This window comes from Giraffa tippelskirchi, chromosome 7 (genome assembly GCF_054371585.1).
Source record: "Giraffa tippelskirchi isolate mGirTip1 chromosome 7, T2T-mGirTip1v1.2.pri, whole genome shotgun sequence".
NCBI classification, from domain to species: Eukaryota; Metazoa; Chordata; class Mammalia; order Artiodactyla; family Giraffidae; genus Giraffa; species Giraffa tippelskirchi.
The window spans coordinates 139526486-139540051 of record NC_137281.1 but is presented as its reverse complement, the minus strand read 5'-3'; the positions used below and the strand labels follow the sequence as shown (position 1 = coordinate 139540051).

Here is a 13566-nt window from a genome sequence, read left to right as displayed (position 1 = left end):
GGATGTGGCCCGCTCACAATGGACAGGGCAATCTGCTCCATGGGGCCACTGATTCAAATCTCAGCCAGAAACAAAAACATACCCAAGATAATGTTTAACCAGATATCCGGGCATCTCATGGCTCAGTCAAGCTGACACATAAAATTAACCAAGCCAGGACTTTAGGCACCTTGTCTAATTGAGCCTACTGGAGAAGCTGGCCCTCAGGATTTAGGGAGTAGTTACACGTGGCCCTTTCCTTGGCGTTACCACTTTGTAAATGGAACCTACAGAAGAGATAGCTCTGAGCATACAGTGGTTACCTGGGCTCACTGCCAGGGGTCTTGAGCCTGGGGGCTGGAGTCCAGGCATTTTAATCTCTAGCTGGGTGGAATAAGAAAGAAAGGGAGTCAAGGTCTTGGAGGATTGGCTTTTCATCTGTCTCTTTCTCTTTTTTTGTATCCAAAATATGTTTATTGGGATGGTTTTCCATTCATCTTGGTATAGGGTGCTTTCAGTGCTGCTTCCATCTGAAGGAGCATCCTTCTGGAAGCTTGTTTTTCCTCATAGCCTGGCAGAGGACAGTACAGCAGCCAACACACAAAGCTACTGTTTAGGCATGGCTAAAAATGGTGGTGACTGCATAGCATCCTGGGCATTTCACATCCACGAAATAGGAACCAGGCGCTTCTTCCTGTGTTTTCTATTCTGGAGAGGGATGAAGGAGATCCTTGACGAGAGGTATGTTCTCGTGGGGAGCTCATCACCACCAGAAAGGGCTTCATCTCTCTTTTGTCACAAATCACTTCTATCCTTAAGACACTAAAACAGTTAAGATCAATGTTCTGCCATCGTTCCCTCCATTCTATTTCACTGACCCAGTTGCCAGATGGGGACAGTAAGGCCTCGAGAAGGGTGTCCATTTGCTCGGTGTGTCAAGGCAGGCAGAGAAGTAGAATCAGGCAGCACCGGGGCAAAGTAGAACATTCATGGAGTGTGTCTCCCATGCCCTAGACCTGCCCCGGGAGTGGGGCAAGGCGAGTGAGACAGGGATTCCACAGTTAAGATTTTCAGGGCAAATTTTCCCTGTTTGTATATTTAAAATACAGATCACAGTCCATGCATCCAAGGCTGATTTCATGTAGCTTTACATCCGCATCAAGGAAGTTCAGTCTTTGAGAAAATAACACTTACCCAGCTTCAAACAAGTCAGCCCTCCTGCTATTTATTTTTAGTTCTCTGGATGTGTGCAGATTGTCAACAACATAGTAAAGAAAATGCAGAAAGGCATAACTACTCAGCCAGTAAGTCCTGTCTCAAAGGCTTCTGGGGACAGTGTGTTATGATGACCTTTGCTAGGGAGGTAACTCTGTCCCTGAGGAAGAAGTGAGATGGGTTGAATGTGGGGTAGATTAGACACTCCGAGCTGGTGCCTCCTGAGAAAAGGTGTGAGTCAAGGTGAGTAAGGCAAAGTCTGGGGCCTCAGGGACTGATCAGAATGAGGAGTCTGTGTGTGTGTGTGTGTGTGTGTGTGTATATGAGGGTGCAGATGAATGTGTTGTATGTGTGTTTGTGTAGTGGGGGACAGGGTGTGTATGTTGGAGGGGTGAGGTGGAGGCTAAGAATCTGGGCAAGTCTAATGATGGGTTTTAAACCACAGAGGGGAAACTCTGGTTGTGTTCAGTTCAGTTCAGTCACTCAGTTGTGTCTGACTCTGCGACCCCATGAACCGCAGCATGCCAGGCCTCCTTGTCCATCACCAACTCCTGGAGTTTACCCAAATTCATGTCCATTGAGTCGGTGATTCCATCTAACCATCTCATCCTCTGGCGTCCCCTTCTCCTCCCACCCTCAATCTTTTCCAGCATCAGGGTCTTTTCAAATGAGTCAGCTCTTCGCATCAGGTGGCCAAAGTATTGGAGTTTCAGCCTCAACCTCAGTCCTTCCAATGAACACCCAGGACTGATCTCCTTTAGGATGGACTGGTTGGATCTCCTTGCAGTCCAAGGGACTCTCAAGAGTCTTCTCCAACACCACAGTTCAAAAGCATCAATTCTTCTGTGCTCAGCTTTCTTTATAGTCCAACTCTCACATCCATACATGACTACTGGAAAAACCATAGCCTTGACTAGACAGACCTTTGTTAGCAAAGTAATGTCTCTGCTTTTTAATATGCTGTCTAGGTTGGTCATAACTTTCCTTCCAAGGAGTAAGCATCTTTTAATTTCATGGCTGCAGTCACCATCTGCAGCAATTTTGGATCCCCAAAAAATAAAGTCAGCCACTGTTTCCCCATCTATTTCCCATGAAGTGATGGGACCAGATGCCATGATCTTAGTCTTCTGAATGTTGAGCTTTAAGCCAACTTTTTCATCTTCCTCTTTCACTTTTATCAAGAGGCGCTTTAGTTCTTCACTTTCTGCCATAAGAGTGGTGTCATCTGCATATCTGAGGTTATTGATATTTCTTCTGGCAATCTTTATTCCAGCTTGTGCTTCTTCCAGCCCAGCGTTTCTCATGATGTACACATGATGTACACGTTTCTGCATAGTACACATGGTGTACTGTCCATGTGTAGAGTCTTCCCTTGTGTTGTTGGAAGAGGGTGTTTGCTATGACCAGTACGTTCTCTTGGCAAAACTCTATTAGCCTTTGCCCTGCTTCATTCTGTACTCCAAGGCCAAATTTGCCTGTTACTCCAAGTGTTTCTTGACTTCCTACTTTTGCATTCCAGTTCCCTATAATGAAAAGGACATCTTTTTTGGGTGTTAGTTCTAAAAGGTCTTGTAGGTCTTCATAGAACCATACAACTTCAGCTTCTTCAGCGTTACTGGTCGGGGCATAGACTTGGATTACCATGATATTGAATGATTTGCCTTGGAAACAAACAGAGATCATTCTGTCATTTTTGAGATTGCATCCAAGTATTGCATTTCAGGCTCTTTTGTTGACTATGATGGCTACTCCATTTCTTCTAAGGGATTCTTGCCCACAGTAGTAGATATAATGGTCATCTGAGTTAAAGTCACCCATTCCAGTCCATTTGAGTTAGCTGATTCCTAGAATGTCGACATTCACTCTTGCCATCTCCTGTTTGATCACTTCCAATTTGCCTTGATTCATGGACCTAACATTCCAAGTTCCTATGCAATATTGCTCTTTACAGCATCAGACCTTGTTTCTATCACCAGTCGCATCCACAACTGGGTGTTGTTTTGCTTTGGCTCCATCCCTTCATTCTTTCTGGAGTTATTTCTCCACTGATCTCCAGTAGCATATTGGGCACCTACCAACCTGGGGAGTTCATCTTTCAGTGTCCTATCTTTTTGCCTTTTCATACTGTTCATGGGGTTCTCAAGGCAAGAATACTGAAGTGGTTTGCCATTCCCTTCTCCAGCGGACCACATTCTGTCAGACCTCTCCACCGTGACCCAGCCGTCTTGGGTGGCCCCACACAACATGGCTTAGTTTCACTGAGTTAGACAAGGCTGTGGTCCATGTGATCAGATTGGCTAGTTGTCTGGGATTGTGGTTTCAGTCTGTCTGCCCTCTGATGCCCTCTCTCAGTGCCTGCTGTCTTACTTGGGTTTCTCTTACCTTGGACATGGGGTATCTCTTCACGGCTGCTCCAGCAAAGCGCAGCTGCTGCTCCTTACCTTGGACGTGGGGTAACTCCTCTCAGCCGCCACTCCTGACTTTGGACGTGGGATAACTCCCCTCGGCCAGTTCTCACGATGTACTCCTTTCCTCTGGCTGTGATGGCGGTCTATTTCCAGGGATTTCATGGACATTCAAAGCTCTTTTTCCTGTCAAGAATCTATTTATCCTTTTTTCTAGTTGGTAGTCTTTTTGGATTTCTCTTTTGCTTAAGGCAGTGGGTTTCATTCACTGGCAAGTGAAAGAGTCCTAAAGGAGCCACAGAAGAGTCTAGTGAGAAAAACACTGCCCTGGGAGTCAAGACACTCAGGTTCCAGCCCTGGCTCTGTCACAAACCACAAAACTTGTGAGCTTGGACAAGTCACTCCTTCCCTTTCTCTGTTTCCCCATTTGTAAAAAAGACCAGTGGTTTTCAGATTTGGGGTTTCATGGACCAGTATGGATCATCACCAGTCACATCCACCAGTATGGATCATCCAACAATCACATCAACAACAACTATCACCAACATTTTATAAAAGAAAGACTATTTCAACACCAAATGTCTGAAGGATGAAAATCTCGAAGTTGAAAAATGGAGCAAATTTAGATATAAGAAAAATTCATTAGTTGTTATTTTTTCCCCCATATTGCCCTAGACTGCAGAAAACAGCATTGTAGACATTCAACTCTGACACCTAGAGTTTGGTGACTATTGAATATCACCTGGTCCCAGATCCATCTTCAAGCTCTTATGTGGCAGGATGGATGAGTCTTTCAGCTCTGCACCTTTGTCCAGAATTGTCAGGTCTGTGAATAGTCACCAGCCCAGCCCTTAGTCATTTATTTCTTCTTCTGTTTATAAGATAATGGAAGCATCTACCACAGTAAAGAGACATTTCACCCTAAGCCATGCTGATGAAAACCTAGTGCTCCTACTATTAATACTGCTACTACCATTATTGCTACCACTGCTACTAAAGAAGGCTGAGCACTGAAGAACTGATGCTTTTGAACTGTGGTGCTGGAGAAGGCTCTTGAGAGTCCCTTGGACTGTAAGGAGACCCATCCAGTCCATCCTAAAGGAAATCAATCCTGAATACTCCTTGGAAGGACTGAGGCTGAAGCTGAAGCTCCAAACTTCAGCCACCTGGTTCGAGGAGCTGAATCATTGGAAAAGACCTTGATGCTGGAAAAGATTGAAGGCAGGAGGAGAAGGGGGAGACTGAGGATGAGATGGTTAGATAGCATCATCGAGTCAATAGACATGAGTTTGAGCAAACTGGGAGATAATGGAGGACGGAGGAGTCTGGCGTGCTCCAGTCAAGGGGGATATAAAGAGTCAGAGACAGCTCAGTGACTGAACAACTTTTACTGCTTCTGTTATTACTGCTGGTACTACCACCGCTGCTTCTGTTACTATAGCCACTACTACCATTACTGCTTCTATTGCTACTACTCTGCCTGCTACCATTACCATTACTGTGGCTACTGCTACTAAAATATGAACAAGAGCCTGTTCCTGACACTATTTTGAACATTTATATACTTAGTGTCTAACAAGCTAACTCACTTAAGTTTCACAGCAACCCCATGAGATAGAAATGATTTTTATTTGCATTTTGCAGATAAGATCACTAAGGCACAGACCAAAAATGAAGTCACAAAATAATGTTCAGTTGACCTTGGACTTTCCTAACTCTGAAAAGGTCAGATTAAAAGTGTGTGTGTGTCTAAAATTTGAAGTATGTAGATGAAAACTCATTGTCCAGATCCTATAATTTCCCACCTGCCTTAGGGAGTATGGCACCTGTCCTTGTCCCTTTATGGATGTTCTCCATCAGTCAATGTCCAACAACAACACAATAACACCAGCTACCATTTACATTGCTGCTATGGGTAAGTAAGGCCCTTGGCCTCCATGATCTTGCTTTATCCTCACAAGAGTCCCATAGGAAAGGGGTTTAATGTTTCCCTTTTGAAGGTGACATGACTGCAGCTTAGAAAGTGACCTGCCAACATCACACAACCAGCTGGGATTGGAACTGAGGTCCTCCTGACTCTAAAGCCCCCATTCCTACCCTCCTCCCGTTGGAGAAGGGAAAGGCAACCCACTCCCGTATTCTTGTCTGGAGAATCCCATGGACAGAGGAGCCTGGCAGGCTACACTCCATGGGGTCATAAAGAGTCGGACAAGACTGAGTGGCTAACACACACAAAGAAAGGGGGGATTGTGTCCCATTTTGCAGTCAGAAATACAAAGTTCTCAGAGAAGGGAAGTAATGGGCCCAGCCAGGTAGGAGCTAAAACCAACATCCAGCCCCTGACCTTGCTTCCTAGGTTCCTGCCCCAGCATAAGAGCACCCCACCCTCTAGATGCCAACCAGGAGGGGGCACTGGAAAAAGCATCAGGGATGGGACAAAATATCTTGGAGCCACAGCCTCCTGTCCTGGGAGTGGTTACCAAGGTGGCTCAAAGTGGCCTTGGCGAGGTGTTTGGGAGGGGGGTTTCATAGCTGGACTGGGAAAGAGAGAGCCAGGCTGGGAGCAGAAGGTCCCAAACTGGCTCCTTGGTGTCATCTCTCAGCCCCGACTCTTGACTCATTGGGCCCAATCTGCTTCTCTCAGCCTGGAAAACGAGGTTTACAGGACTCGTTCACAGCCTGTGAGGTTCACAGCCTCTCACAGGAGAGGCTGGGAAGGAACATGGGGTAATGACTTCCTTGACTCTGGAGTCGGGACAAGCCTGAGCATCTCGTCCTGCTCCCAAACCCCACTCCCTGTCCGCCTCCCTCTTAAGGTCCTCCCCCCCCCCCCCGGTGACTGACACTACCCACTGTCAGGTGGCTCAAGCTGCAAGTCTGAGATTCAGTCTCAATTCCTCCCCACCCCTCACTCCAGGGTCCAACCTCCCAAATAGGTCTCAAGCTCCACCCCTTCCCCTCCACTCCACCAGTGAGTCTATGCAACATCTTCTCTCACCTGGACACTGCAGAGGTTCCTAAGTGCTCTCATTTTTTCCATTGTAGCCCCTGAAGCCTATTCCCAGACCTACAGCCACGGTACAGCTTGAACATTTAAACCAGATCACGTCACTTGGTTAAAAGCCTTCAATGATCTCCCGTTCTACATAGACAAAAATACAAATTCCTCAACTTGGTCTGATGGCTCTGGCCCCTGCCCATCCCACCATCTTAAGCCGCAGGTCTTGCCCTCACTCAGTGAACCCCGGCACTGATGAACCTGCAGTTCCTGGAACCACCAAGCCCTTTTCTTCCTCAGGGTCTTCTGGTCCCTTGGCAGCTTCCTGTTCCTGGTCAACAGCTTCCAGTCACTCAGGCTCAGCTCAGCGGGGATGTCCCTGACCCTCCACCCTCCTTTCTGAAACAGAATTCCACTTTATTTTCTACCACAGCACCTGTTTATTTCCTTCTGAGCACTCATTACAATATAAATGTCATTTCATGACTTTGCTGACTTGTTTATCTTCTGCCTCCTCCAGCAGACTATAATTTCCATGAAGGCAGGGGGTCTGTCTGTTCTCGGTTGTAGCTTCCTAGAACAGCATTTGGTACTCAGATACTTCTGGATGAAAAATGAAAAGTCCATTTCAAAAGTCACAATAGGATCACAGCCCAGTGTCTCTCTTGCCCCCTTCAGCTTCTGCTCCTCTGCTCTCTCCCTTGAGGGGCTGGCTCACTGCACAGGAGGCTGGCAAAGTGCAGAATCTACCCTCTGGGCTGGTTTCTGAACCCGTGGGAAAGACCTCCAAAAGGGCTGAAGGTGACAGAGAGGTTATAGGGTGTTGGATGGAGGCTGGGAACAAAGTGACAACTCCCAGTACCCACTCTGGTGTCCTGAGTCAGGTGTCTTTCCCCAGCCTGGTCTCCCTCATGGAAAAGGAGCTCCTCTGCTGAACCATGCATGGATGCCCAAGACTGGATACCACCTAGAGGGCACAGCTGTGAGATAGCCAGACGCGAGTGAGGACTGGTATTTCAGAGCCAGAGAACACATGCGCTAGTATGAAAGGAGGCATTTGTACTCCCTCGGGGCTGCAGAACATCAAGATTCGAATCTTAGGTATGTCGCTGAACAAAGTCTGGCTCCCACTATCCCCCGGCTGTTCCATAACGGGTTCCCCCATCCCACACAGGCGCCTGGTGTCCTGGGCATTTGCCCAACCTTCTTAAGGGAGGTTGGCCAACCTTGACTGGACAGTAGTTTCTTGTGACATCCATAGATCTTGGCAAGAAGCCCCAAGGCTCTGGGCAAGGATGGATCTGTTGGTTCCAGGAAGGCGGCTTCTGTGGGAAGCAGATCTCTGGTGGCATTTCTGTACCTCAGGGATCAGCCTGCTGGGAAGTAAGCCCCCTGGGAGCCACAGAAGCTCAGAACTGCATTAGCAACTCACCCCATCAGACCTGTCTCCCTTCCTCATCCTGAAAAGGGAATATCCAACAGTCTCTAACAAGCTGCCTGCTAAGCTCTCCCTGCCCCCCTCCCAGTTTGTTGCAAAAATGTGTAGGCAGTAAAATGTCCTAATGAGAAGACTACATCCCCACAGCCACAAACACTGGTCACAGCCAAAGATGAAGTGGGGTGATAGTTAGTGGGATGTGAGGCTTTGGATCGAATCCAAGGCAGAAGGGGCCTGTTACTTCCCAGAGGCTGGGGTCCAAGGGGAGAAAGGGAGAGGGGGTGACATCCAGGCAGGTATGGCTCAAGGCAGGAATCATGGAGATTATTGGTCGTTTGTTTTTTTCAACTGGGATAGAGTTGCCTTACAATACTGTGTTTGTTTCTGCAGTACATTGACGTGAATCAGCTATATGCATACATATAGCCCCTCCCTCTTGGGCCTCCCTCCCAGCCTCCCCTCATCCCACTCCTCTAGGTCATCACACAGCACCAAGCTGAGCTCCCTACGATACACAGCACTTAACTTTTCGAGTGCCCTTCGTGGGAGTTTGACAAATCAGTGAAACACTTGTATGACCATGATGAATCTTATAAACAATGTCTAAAACAAAATACAACATAAGGAGCACCGAAGACATTAGTGACTTTATCCTGTTGTGGCCACTGTTCTGTGGGCGTCTCACGTCGGGTGCTGGCTGTCCATGGGCTTTGAGCTCTCTGCAGCCATCACTATGCCTTCTATCCAGTTTTATGCAGGCACAGCATCTGTCACCTGAAACGCTGTCTAGTCCTCTCAATGTTCCCGTGGTCTGCAGTTTGCTTACAGTTCGGTGGTTCTTAAATTTCAGTGTAGTTATGAGTCATCTGGCCTGCTTGATAAAATGAATATTCCCAGGCGCCCTTCAGAGATTCTGATGAAGTAGGTCTGAAATGTGGCCACCAAATCTGCATTTGAACAAGCCTCCTAGATGATTCTGCTGTAGGGGAGCCTAAGACCCCGCTTCAAGGAGTACTAAGAAATCAGTATGCAAGTGATTGCTATCTGTTGCTTTCTATTTAAATAATACAGCAATGAAGACCTGGTAGAAATAATGTTTTCTCTTTCACATAATTTTCTTTAGACATTTTCTTAAAAGAAAGATTACGGAATCAAAGGCTAGGCACTGTTTTGTAGTTTTTCCCAAATTAGTCTCAAGGGAATTTGAATAATTAAACATTAACTTTTAGCCTTTAAATTGATTTTTGTAGCAATATAAAAGTTGTCCATATTGCAAGTTCAAGATTTATAATGGGGCTGGTCATTTTTCGATGTAAAGCTTTGTGTGTAAACTATCCACTCATTTCCTTTGATTGCTTCTCAAAAAAGGAGCAGGATCCTGGCCTTTTATAGTTACATCAATTCCTTAGCTATTTTGGATAGAAAGCTTTATTTGCCACGTATATTTTTCCCCCTTCTGTGGCTTTCGTTTTTGTGTCGGCTTTATTACATTCTGTGGCACAAAAGGCTTTTAACAACACATTTGGATCCATCCATCCTGTCCCTGGTATCTCTTTCATCAATAGTCAAAATGTTTTCTCCTCATCACAGTTGAAACACATTTGCTTTTCCATTTCCTACTCTGGCTTTTTATGGCCCATTTGAAATGTATTGTAGTGCATGGTGTGAAAAATATGGATATAAGCTAATTCTGATCCATGCTGATGTCCCAGGATTTAGATGATATTTGTTAAATAATGATTCTTTCTAATAGCCTTGTGCTGACACTCAGTCACCTTACATCAAGTCCTTAAATAACTTCAGTCTCTTTCTGTAGAGTCTATTCCATTCCCCTGGGCAGCTTCTATTGTCTTTACCCCAGTAGAATATAGTAATGACTGTCTGGTTATTTTGTTGTTGTTTAGTCACTAAGTCATGTCTGCCTCTTTAGTGACCCCATGGACTATATAGCCTGCCAGGCTCCTCTATCCGTCGGATTTCCCAGGCAATAATACTGGAGTGGGTTGCCATTCTCTTCTCCAGGGGATCTTCCTGACCCAGGGATTGAACCTGTGTCTCTTGATTGGCAGGCAGATTCTTTACCACTGAGCCTCCAGGGTAGTGGTTATTTTAAGTTCCCTCAAAACATTTTGTGGCATTTTTCCCATTCATACTCCAGCTGAGTTTTATAATTTATTTGTTAAATATTGTGATGTATCTCATTGTGTTCTTAATTTATATTCTTTTGTAATCTGAGCTTAAGTTAGACTTTATGATCAGGAGGAAAGTTCTTTATTTGCTTGTGTTTTCCTTTACTCTTTCTGCTTTAAAATTTTCTTTGAAGAAATATCATTTATTCCAAGTTAAATTAATTTCCAACTATTTTGGGGGGAGGGAGAATCATTTTTGTGAGTAAACCAGCTCTCCCTTTCCCTTTTCCTTCCCTCTGTCCCACTCTTCATTCTCATGCTTGTTAAAATACAAGCGTCCTGACCCAAATCCATGCTGATAAAATGATACACTCCCCCATCCCAAGCCCAGTCCCAGTGAACAGTGCTTCTCAGCTGCAGCCAGCAGCAGTCTGTGAGCTGCTCTGAAGTCACCTCTGTTTGTCTGACTGCCTTTTCCTTTCCCTGCCTGTTAGATGGGCAGAATTGTCCTGGCACCACCTTTCTGGGTAAGGATATAGCTGGTTAGGAAGACTTCGAGTATTCCAGAAGTGTCATCCCTCTTTATCGATGAAACAGGAAGACAGCGTACTAAGTTGAATAAGTATCCCCTCATGTCCACAGAGAACCTCAGAATGTGACCTTATTCGGAAAATAGGGTCTTTGCAAACATAATTAGTTAAAATGAGGTCATAACTGGATTAGTGTTTTATATCACTTTATATATAGATGTGTGTTAGTGGCTCAGTCGTGTCTGACTTTTTGCGACCCCATGGACTGTAGCCCACCAGGCTCCTCTGTTCATGAGATTCTCCAGGCAAGAATACTGGAATGGGTTGCCATTCCCTTCTCATGGGATCTTCCCAACCCAGGGATCAAACCCAGGTCTCTCGCATCGCAGGCAGATTCTTTACTGTCTGAGATTAGTGGAGGCCCTAAACCCAATGATTCTTGTCTATATAAAAGAGAAAGACACAGACACACATAGAAACACGCAGACCCAGACACAGAAATGAAGAATGCCGTGTGACAACAGACAGCGGTTGCAGTGGTGGTGCATCTATAGACCAAGGGATGCCGAGGTCGCTGGGAACCTCCAAAAGCTGGGAGAAAGGCCTGGAATAGATCCTCCCTCAAAGCCTCCAGAAGCAACCAACCCTGTCCATAATCTGATCTCAGACTTCTGGCCCCCGGAACTGTGAGAGAGAAATTTCTGTTGATTTAAGCCACTCATTTGTGGGACTGTGCTATGGAGCCCTATGAAACTAGTCTATACAGGATCCCCAGCTTCACCTGGGAAACCGTCCCCAGTGCTGACTTTTAATTGTAGGATTATCTAAATAATGTCCTTGTCAGCTGCCCAAAGCAGAGAATGAACAGTCCACTCCAGAATGTAAATACTCAAGAAATGAGATTTTTCCCATTTTGTGACCAACCACAAGTCTCTTTTCACAGAAGGTGAACTATTTATGGCATATGCCAAGTTTTAAGAACCCAGGACTCTTTTGCAAAGGAGGCAGTGTGATGTAATTCAAAGAGCTCGGAAATTGGGCTCAGACCACCAAGGCTTAAATCTTGACTCTGTCATTTACCAGAAGTGTTGCTCTGAGCCGGTCACTTAATCTCTTTGAGCTGTACTCCCGATCCGTAAAAGGAGACAATAAAAATTTATGCCTAACATATTTCAGGGAGTTATTGGTGGGATCTGATGAGATGGTTTATGGGAAATCATTGTTTAACCTGTAAAGCATCAAGCAGATATTACCAGTTACTAGTGGCTGCCCCTGGGGTGGGCAGGACAGAGAGAAAGGGCAAGAGGGACACTTCTCACTGCATCCCTTTTTTGTTCCATGTATATAGCGAAACTAATGTTAAAACATGTTTTAATGTGTAATGAAGTAGAAAAATGAAGATAGAACTGCATGCCCATTTTTATCATCATCCAGCAATGACATCTAGAGTGTGGGCGCCAATGGCCCTCGGGTGGGTACCGATGGCTCATTTCCCCTGAGCTTAGGTGCAGGACCTCCTGGAACATGACCCAGCTCACGCCTCCTGAACCATTTTTCCTTGCTTGTGTTAATCCAGAGTTTGTAAACTAGAACTGGGTGTCCAGCCCTGCCATGGATTTCACATTGTCTGATTTATCTTTTTGAAATCCAGAGAGAACAGAGACTCCTCTTGCCAAGTGATTGGGGTAACATAGAATTGTGTGTAAAGACAAAGACATATTTGGGAAGACATTTTCCCAGAGAATTTTGAGGTCTTGTGCTTGTTCCAAAGGCACAGCAAGAAGTAACTGCTTTATACTCAGACGGAACTATAATCCTAAAAGATACGTGCACTCCTGTGTTCATAGCAGCACTATTCACAATAGCCAAGACATGGAAACAACCTAAATGTCCATTGACAGATGAATAGATAAAGAAGATGTGGTACACACACACACACACACACAGACACACAGACACACACACACAGACACACACACACACACACACACACACTGCAGTATTACTCAGCCATTAAAAAGAATGAAATAATGCCATTTGCAGCAACATAGATGGACCTAGAAATTATCCTACCAAGGGAAGTAAGTCAGAAAAATATATATCACTTATATGTGGAATCTAAAACACAACACAAATGAATATATCTATGAAACAAAAACAGACTCACAGACATAGAGAACAGCCTTGTAGTTGCCAAGTGGAAAAGGGAGAAGAAAGAGCAAAGGGCTGGGAGTTTGGGATTAGCAGGTACAAATTATCATATATAAGATGGATAAACAACAAGGTACCACTGTATTACACAGGGAACTATAGTTCAAAATCCTGTGATAAACCATCATGGAAAGGAATATAAAGAAGAATATATGTATATACATGTATAACTGAGTCATTTTGCTGTACAGCAGAAATTAACACAACATTGTAAATCAAATATACAATAACATTTTTTCAGTGATTTAATCAGAGTCCCCAAGGGATTGGAATGAGCAGCAGAGCCTTGCCTCCACTTAATGAAGCTCTCTGCCAGGTGATGAGCAGGTCCTCTAAGGTCCTGAGTGCTCGTGTGGGTCTTAAGTCCCGGGGGTGTGCCTGATACTTGCACCAACCCATTCGATGCCAAGACTCCACCCCTCCAGTTGTCACCACTGGCCTCCTCCAAAGCTCTATCCCCTTGACACCAGCAGCATCAGCTGCTCGTCAATATGACACTCCACTTGAGTCACCTTCCTGCCAATAAAGGCCTGCTCTTCGTCCTTCTTTGAGGGTGTAAGGTTAGAGAAAAGTCCCTTGAACACCCAGTGGGATGGCTCCCTCAGCTCTGCCAGGCAGCCCTCCCCTTCGTTCAGAGCACTGACATTTCAGTCCAGCACCA

The 13566-nt window shown here is 45.4% G+C and overlaps 1 pseudogene; it reads right to left on the bottom strand.

Moving 5' to 3' along the window:
* Positions 1-493: 493 nt before the first annotated feature.
* The window catches only part of LOC145513855 (small ribosomal subunit protein eS27-like pseudogene), a 30543-nt pseudogene continuing 17470 nt past the window's right edge, over positions 494-13566 (bottom strand).